Genomic DNA, 9446 nt, shown 5'->3' on the forward strand with positions numbered 1-9446 from the left:
AATAAAGCAAAGATGCAATCCCAACTGTCTAACTCACAGTCAATACATCCTAGCTGCCTATCTAAGGGTGCTCGAGGGATCACTCCAAGACCTATATCACCGAAAGGATCTCAACATTCTAGAATCCCCCAGCTCAATAAAACCTCACTCGACCCTCAACAAGGGCTGCAGTAGATCTGACAGTACATAGACTTCCCACAAAGTCATACATCCACAAGTTTCCCACTGTATGTTGTAACCGCTGCGGCGGTTGTTTGCTGCGTGACTCACAGCCAGCAAACCCTCAACAGACATACATTATCTCTGACAATACATCGCATGTGGAAGTACCTGCAATGTCAGGATGAAATCTGGAATATCAAGCAGCAAACACAAGATACCTGATGAACTAGTGGATGTCGCCTACAGACTGTGTGTAGATGCGCCCGTGTCGTATGTGACACGCCTCCAAGAACTGTGAGCCGTCCTTCGATGTGTAGACAGCCACAAATCAACACACTGGGAGTGTCGATATCCTCAGCACCTGCAGTCATAGGCCGAAAACCCCAAATTTGCAGAGTCGGATCTGCACCCGCCAAGACCACGTAGTCGAAAATGGCCTGCGCAGACCTTTGTCGAAGCGGAATGGCGGCCGAGATGACCTCAGAATGAAAATCTGAGAACACCAAGCCCTTCGGGTTCTCCCACAGGATTTGGGGCCGTGTCTTCGCCTGTCGAATTTCACTCCAATCTGAGCTGGTGACTCTAGCGTCCTGCAGTGCTGCCCCGAGCCTCAATCGGAGCTCTGATACCAGTTGAAGGAGTACGAGCGGAAGTGCGACGCGAGAGAGAGTGCGAGAAGAAGAGCACGACGATATGGTGAACTCGCTCTACTGTAATGTGTAGAGCATAGTGAGTTCTTATTAGGTTTTTACAAAAGAATATGTGTACATACCTGGCGGCCCGCCCACTTACCTGGGCGACCACATTGGGCTTTATACCCCAACAATTTCATGTGATAACATGACTCTTCTAAGAGAGCCTCAAGGTAGAAAATCTTTTTCACCCACACATTCATGATTGAGTTCTACTGGTCAGGAATATCTCTTAATCTATGCCAGGCATATCTTATATAAAAGCCCAAAGAATACCTAGTATGAGTGATTTCTTTTAGGTTTTGACAATATTTTCCTCAGTGGGAAGATATGGTTGTTTAATGATCAAGTTGTACATAAGATTCCAACTTGAAAGGATCTCCAGATTAGTCTATACTATCAGTGATATCTATAGAAGAACCATTTTTTGAGTACGACCCAACTAGTGACTGACAAATCACTCAATATGTGTTGATAGTCACTTGTTGGACTCTGCAAGAAGTTCTCAATTGCAAAGAGTAGTAGACAAGTTCACTATGCCAATCTGCAATCACTATTGGTAGTAGACTAGCCTATGATGGTACCCAGCTACCTCATGCTTTAAGTAGTATACTATTGGAATCTGACCATGGGGTTTAGATTGACATGCCAAGCCAAGACTATGGGTCCGTGGGCAAGATAAATTTTGAACTCTAACCATGGTTGCTTTTATTTATTGTGTGCCAATGTTGCACATCTTTTCTTGTTGCAAGTAACATGGTCATGCATAGCTACAAGGTAGCAATTACGATCACGATAGAGATTAGTGTACCGCTGTCGTGCAGCTCCGCTCCCATGCTAAGAAAGATGCCAGGAAAATGCACATCAAGTTTGTTTGAAGCTTACATGATTAATGAATAGTGGTTAAGGCCTGGTAACAGGACAAGTTCAATGCTAAATGTATGCCAGATGCGGCTTTAAAAGGGCCAACAGATGCCTTAATGATGAAAAAAATGATTATGCTTGATGTGAGAACAGATGGAAGATTATGATCTAAAACTGCAGTGCTTGAAGTGCTCTACCGGCCTGTCTTTACGGCTCGTCGATTGGAGCTACGGTGAAGAAGTTATGGCAGTTTGTAGTTTGAGTTAATGCAGATCCGTACTGGATTGGGCAACTGCAGTTGAGGTGACATAGATGAAATGAATGCACGGGCCTGAAGTGCTCACTTCGTGGAGCGCGTCGATCTTTCAAATCAGCAATCGGAGTCCCGGTCGCCAAGATATGGGCCGTTAAAGATTCACCGGGGGCCGGCTCCGTACCAGACCGGTCCGCTCAATCGGTGTGCCATCTGGGAATTTTGCAGCCTCAGTAGGGTTTGTATGCATTTTATGCAGCTTGAGAGGTCTACAGGGATTTACGGCTCGTCAGACAGAGTTCCGCTTGATCAATAATAAGGCTTGAGGCCGATGACAATTGTCGGCATTGCTGAGCTGGGTAATTTTTTCATTATTCGAGATGCCGATATGGACATCAAAATTCACGATGATATTATTAGTCAAGGACTACTAGGAGAAAGATATTCTGCTTGGCATTGCCTTGTCCGGAATGTATACGAAATGCTGTGCTTCACAATGCCTTAGCCGACACTGCATGGCCGGTAAGTGTGCCGAATGCTGCCAATGCCTTGCCGGTATGTATGCTTAATGTGGGCTAACCCATTGCATGGCCGGTAAAGTGTACCTGGATGCCACCATTGGGAAACTTAGCAATGTACTAAAGCGATATGTATGCCTAATGTGGAGCCCGACCAAGCCAAGCCACGAAGCATAGGCCGCCCAAGGGAATGGCCAAAAGGCAGCCCGAGGTCACCCTAAATTAAGAGGGGGAGTGAATAAGTGAGAAAGCAAAGGAAAGAAAAGAGGGAGAAGCGTGCAGGCAGTGGCGAGGACGCAGGGAAGGCAAAGAAGAGGTCGCGCCGGGCTGTAGAGCAGGAATTGGAGAGCGCGCCTGAATCAAGAAAGAATCAGCAGGGCAACGCGACCCTTTTCGGTGCCACTTGCGCCGATTTTGGAGGTGGTCGTGATTCGGGCCTGCCACGTCATAGAGGTGATTTTTTTTTGGGCCTCCCTAGCAACGACGGCGCCGTCGTTGCTAAGGGAGGGAGAGGGCTATATATAGGATATATTTCTTTTGCATGAAGTGTGTGTGGAGAAGCTATCAACGAGAAGGGAGGCAAGTATTGAAGGAAGGGAGAGAGGAGGGAAGAAGAGGAAGCAGGGCTCTATCTCTCAAGCTCTCGAGGCTCAAAGGGCTCGCTCGCTCGCATGCTCTCGGAGAAGCAAGCCACGCTCTCTCTCGTGCTTAAGCAAGGGAGGAAGAAGGGGAGATTCTTAAGCAAGGAAAATCAAGACTCTCTCTCTCTCTCTCTCTCTCTCTCTCTCTCTCGTTTGAACAGGTAAAGAAGCCACATCCTCTCTCTCGTTCTCAGACGAGCAAGGGAGGAAAGAAAGAGGTTATCTCTCTCGTGCATGAGCAAGGGGAAGATACTCTCTATCGATCTCCAATCCAACCAAAGCAAAGGGAAAACTCTCTCTCTTGCTTGACAATCAAAGCCAAGCAAGGGCTTTGCAACCAAGGCACGGCTCTCTCTCTCGGCTTAAGCAAGGAGAGAGCAAACAAGGCTCGTAAGCAGTCTTCGGGGAAGAAGGCCAAGGTTCGAGGTTCAGCATAGCAAGTGAAGGAGTACGAGCGGAAGTGCGACGCGAGAGAGAGTGCGAGAAGAAGAGCACGACGATATGGTGAACTCGCTCTATTGTAATGTGTAGAGCATAGTGAGTTCTTATTAGGTTTTTACAAAAGAATATGTGTACATACCTGGCGGCCCGCCCACTTACCTGGGCGACCACATTGGGCTTTATACCCCAACAACCTCCCACTTAAACTCCAATGTGGTACTTTAAGTGTGAGAGAAGCTACTATACAAGCTAATATACAAGAGATGTAGAGAAGTGATGTACTACCCTACACCTAACTGCTTGCGAAAATGCGCAAAGCTCTCTGAGGGAAGTCCTTTTGTAAGTAGATCAGCAGGATTTTCTGTGGTGTGAACTTTGACAAGCTAAAGTTGCTTATCCTCGAGCATTTCCCTGATGAAATGATACTTCACATCCACATGCTTTGTCTTTGAGTGATAAACTGGATTGCAAGCCAATTCTATAGCACTTTGACTATCAAAATATAACACAGGCATCTCTTCTTTGATTCCCAAGCCTGCAACATATTCAGCCTCTGTAGTAGACTGAGTAACACAATCTTGTAATCTAGAACGCCATGATACTGCTCCACCAGCCAATGTAAAGACATACCCTGACGTAGACCTTCGGTTGTCTAAGTCACGTGCATAATCTGAGTCTGTAAAACCCTTTACACTTAGCTCCTGACTCCCATAGCATATACGCATACTCTTTGTAGCTTTCAAGTATCTCAATATTCCTTTCACTGCCTCCCAATGTTTCTTGCCTAGGTTTGATATGTATCGACTTACTACTCCCACTGCAAATGCAATGTCTGGGCGAGTAGCAATCATTGCATACATCAAACTACCCACTGCAGACGCATATGGAATCTTATCCATTTCAGCCTGTTCTTCCTCAGACACAGGACAATCTTGTTTGCTAAGTTTCACATATGGTGGCAATGGAACACTCAGTGCCTTTCCCTTCTCCATATTGAAACGTTGCAAAACCTTGTCAATATACTCTATTTGAGATAACCAAATCAACTTCTTTGATCTGTCTCTCTCAATGCGCATACCAAGTATATGACTTGCCTCACCCATGTCTTTCATGTCAAACGATTTTGCCATCTTTGACTTCAAAGCTGAAATTTCTTCCAAGTGCATGCCAGCAATCAACATGTCATCCACATACAAAATAAGGATCAGCCAACTGCCATCCTTAGCCTTCTTTGTATATAGAGAGTGATCGAACTCACTACGTTTGTAGCCTTGAGAAAGCATAAACTTGTGGAATTTATGGTACCATGCCCTCGGTGATTATTTTAAGCCATAAAGACTCTTTAACAACTGGCATACCCAATCTTCCTTGCCTTTCTCAACAAACCCTTCTGGCTGCTGCATGTAAATTTCCACATCTAAATCACCATGCAAGAACGTTGTCTTGACATCCATTTGGTGCAACACCAAATCTAATATGGCAACCAATGCAAGAAAGCATCTCAATGTAGTCATCTTGACCACCGGAGAGAAGACTTCATCAAAGTCAATGCCTTGTTCTTGCTTAAAGCCCTTGACAACAAGCCTTGCTTTGTACTTTGGCTGACTATCATGAGCGCTGATCTTATACCTGTAAACCCATTTACAAGGTAGATCCTTTTTTCCCTGTGGTAATTTAACTAGCTTCCATGTCTTGTTTTTATGCAGAGCTGTCATCTCTGACTGCATGGCCAATTGCCAATTCCCAGAGTCCTTCATTTGCACTGCTTCCTTGTAACATGAAGGCTCATTGCAATCAGTCAACATGACATAGTTCATAGATGGAACAAACCTATTACGAGGTCGCGTGACACGTCCAGATCTACGCACAATAGGTGGCTCAGGCTCAGCCACAACCTATGGTTCCACACTATCCTGTCCTTGCTCCTCTCTAGCCCTGACATTTTGTCTTGCACGTGCAGGTCCATCTTCTTGGAAGACAACTCTTCTAATCTCCTCAACCCTCTCTGGTTTAGAATGATATTTGGATTCATTAAAGTGAACATCATTGCTGCGGACAACATTTCTGGATTCGGGATCCCAAAGTCTGTACCCCATCTCACCAGAATTACCATAGCCTAGAAAGATGCACTTTCTACTCTTTGGCTCAAGTTTGTTCCTAAATTCCTTTGGAACGTGAGTATATGCCTCACAGCCAAAGACTCTGAGATGCTTGTATGAGGGAATTTTGCCTGACCATACCATCTTTGGCAATGAATCCTTCTGCAAAACCTTGCTAGGAGATCTATTTACAAGATGAACAGCTGTTGATACAGATTCAGCCCAAAACCCATTTGGCAGTTGTGCATTAGACAACATACTTCTGACCTTCTCTTGTATGGTCCTATTCATCCTCTCAGCAACACCATTTTGAGGAGGATTGTAAGGAGCAGTAAGTTCACGTTTTATATCTTTTGAATCACAAAAGTCCTGAAAGGCCTTTGAAACATACTCTCCACCATTGTCAGTGCGTAAGCATTTAAGCTTCTTGCCACTCTGATTCTCCACAAGTGTCACAAACGTTTTGAAAACACTAAACGCTTCATCCTTGTGCTTGAGAAAGTAAACCCATACTTTCCTCGAGTAATCATCTATAAATGTCATAAAGTAAGAAGCTCCCCCTAGAGATAGGTTAGGCATAGGTCCACACAAATCATTATGAACAAGTGCCAACTGTGTATCTCTTCTACTGCTTCTATGCTTATGTGGCTACTGTGTTTGCTTACCATACAGACAATGTTCACAGAATTCAAAATCATTAAATGAAAAGCCAGGCAAATAACCAGAACGAGACAAGATTTCCATTCCCTTCTTGGACATATGTCCTAACCGGCTATGCCACAAAGAAATGTTCGGCTGCTCGGTTACATTGATTACATTTTTAGAGACATTTGATACATAAATCATGTAAAGTCCTCCAGACTTTACTCCATGTGCTACTGTCATAGAACCCTTGGATATCTTCCACATGTTCTATCCAAAAGTGGTGACGTAGCCAGCATCATCAAGTAAACCTGTGATGATCAAGCTCTTTGTAATTGCGGGAACATGTCTCACATTCTTCAGCGTGAAAGAAGAGCCATTCTGAAACTTCAATTGAACATCTCCAACACCTAAGATCTCACATGTCTGCCCATTGCCTAGCTGAACATGATCTTTAGTGGTCACATAAGAAGTAAACCACTCCTTGTTTGGAGACACATGAAGTGATGCCCCTGAGTCTATAATCCAGTCACTCAGTGCATTTCCATCAGATTCTGTAAGAAGAGCTGAGTCCATTGTATTCTTCAAGAAGTAGATGTCTCCTGACACTAGACTGTCATCCTCTGCAACAGTGTTTGTCACATTTATTTCTTGAATCTTCACTGAGGACTTGTTCTTCTCACCATGGTCTTCAGCTTTCTCTTTGCCTTTTTCTGCTTTCCATTCTCTGCAGTCTCTTTTCATGTGACCCTTCTTGCCACAATGGTAGCATTCTATGTCACTCTTGCCTTTAGCACTGCGGGACTTGCTACGAGACTGATTCCTCTTTCCACCTTTGTACTTTTCTTTGGTCCTTCCCCTGACAACTAAGGCTGTTCCTCTGCCTTTGTCCATTGTCTTTCTATTGGTTTCTTCAGTAAGCAGACCTCCTTCTACACCTGCTATGTTCAAACCATGTGGAGGTGCAGAATTACTCAAAGCTGTGCGAAAAGTGTCCCAACTTTCCGGCAATGTGATCAACGGGAACATAGCTCTAACAGGTTCATCAAACTTGACACCTTGAGCTGACAACTGACTATAGATTGTGTTGAATTCATTCAGATGATTGGACATAGGTGTCCCTTCTTTCATCTTCAAGTCAACAAGCTTCTTAAGCCAGTATACCTGTGAAGCTGCACTCTGTTTCTCATAAAGATCACTCAGCTTTAACCATGCTTGATAAGCCGACATCTCGTCTGCTACATTGAACTAAACGCTTTCTGCCAAAGTCAGCATAATGGTAGAAAGTGCCAATTCATCCATTTCGCTCCATTCATCTTCGTCCATATCTTCTGGTTTTATCCCCTTGAGCTTTATAGGTTTTATTTGCTTCTTTTGTACCAACACCTGCCAAATCTGCTTCTTCCACAATGGGAAATTGGTTCCATCCAGCTTCTTGATATTGTAAAGAGCAGTGTCCTGTGATCCAGCCATAGCTACGCTTCACAGTAGTTTACTTTCTTGGGAAAAATTCGGCAGAGTTTCCCCTGTAAACTGACCTCTGAACCAATATCAACCTGTCAAATGAACCAAGAAAGCTTCAGATTCTGCATAAATTTTGGCAGAGTCTCCTTTGTAAAATGGCTCTGGTGCACTCAAAAAACAGACCAAAAAACAGCTCAAAAAACACTGTTTCTCTGACACTGTAAGCTGCGGGTAAACCTGTCCTGCACCTGTACTGTCTCTGACTGTCCTGTCACTGTCCTGTAAGCATAGACTGCGACAATGCCTCAACGGCAGTAAAGCAAAGATGCAATCCCAACTGTCTAACTCACAGTCAATACATCCTAGCTGCCTATCTAAGGGTGCTCGAGGGATCGCTCCAAGACCTGTATCACCGAAAGGATCTCAACATTCTAGAATCCCCCAGCTCAATAAAACCTCACTCGACCCTCAACAAAGGCTGCAGTAAATCTGACAGTACATAGACTTCCCACAAAGTCATACATCCACAAGTTTCCCACTGTATGTTGTAACCGTTGCGGCGGTTGTTTGCTGCGTGACTCACAGCCAGCAAACCCTCAACAGACATACATTATCTCTGACAATACATCCCATGTGGAAGTACCTGCAATTTCAGGATGAAATCTGGAATATCAAGCAGCAAACACAAGCTACCTGATGAAATAGTGGATGTCGCCTACAGTCTGTGTGTAGATACGCCCGTGTCGTATGTGACACGCCTCCAAGAACTGTGAGCCGTCCTTCGATGTGTGGACAGCCACAAATCAACACTCTAGGAGTGTCGATATCCTTGGCACCTACAGTCGTAGTCCGAAAACCCCAAATTTGCAGAGTCGGATCTGCACCCGTCGAGACCACGTAGTCGAAAATGGCCTGCGCAGACCTTTGTCGAAGCCGAACGGTGGCCGAGATGACCTCAGAATGAAATTCTCACAACACCAAGCCCTTCGGGTTTTCCCACGAGAGTTGGGGCCGTGTCTTCGTTTGTCGAATTTCACTCCAATCTGAGTTGGTGACTCTAGCCTCCTGCAGTGCTGCCCCGCCTCGATCTGAGCTTTGATACCAGTTGAAGGAGTACGAGCGGAAGTGCGACGCGAGAGAGAGTGCGAGAAGAAGAGCACGATGATATGGTGAACTCACTCTACTGTAATGTGTAGAGCATAGTGAGTTCTTATTAGGTTTTTACAAAAGAATATGTGTACATACCTGGCGGCCCGCCCACTTACCTGGGCGACCACATTGGGCTTTATACCCCAATAGCAAGCAGGACAAGTTTTGAGAGCTCGGAGCAAGACGACCATGAAGGGAAATTGGAAAGTCTAGTGCTAAAGAAAAGGCAAGATAGTGTTAGAAGACAAATCGAACAGATGGAACCGGCACATTAGGATTTTTCTTGTCAGCAGGCAACCTAGTTTAATTATTTCTTTTTGATGAGTTGCGGAGCCGTTAACGGCCCGGAGTGATCTTTAATGGGAGTTTAAGCTCCTAAACTGTCATTAGCATTATTTAATGGTGTAGTTAACGACACTTCTTCTTGATTGTGTATCAGTTTCATTGGTGTTACCAATTTTCGAGCAAGTTTTGTGTGTCAATAGCATTACCAAGTAATTAACTGCTGTTGTATTGTGCGG

Source organism: Adiantum capillus-veneris, chromosome 28 (assembly GCF_014529385.1).
Source record: "Adiantum capillus-veneris isolate H3 chromosome 28, ASM1452938v2, whole genome shotgun sequence".
Taxonomy (NCBI): Eukaryota; Viridiplantae; Streptophyta; class Polypodiopsida; order Polypodiales; family Pteridaceae; genus Adiantum; species Adiantum capillus-veneris.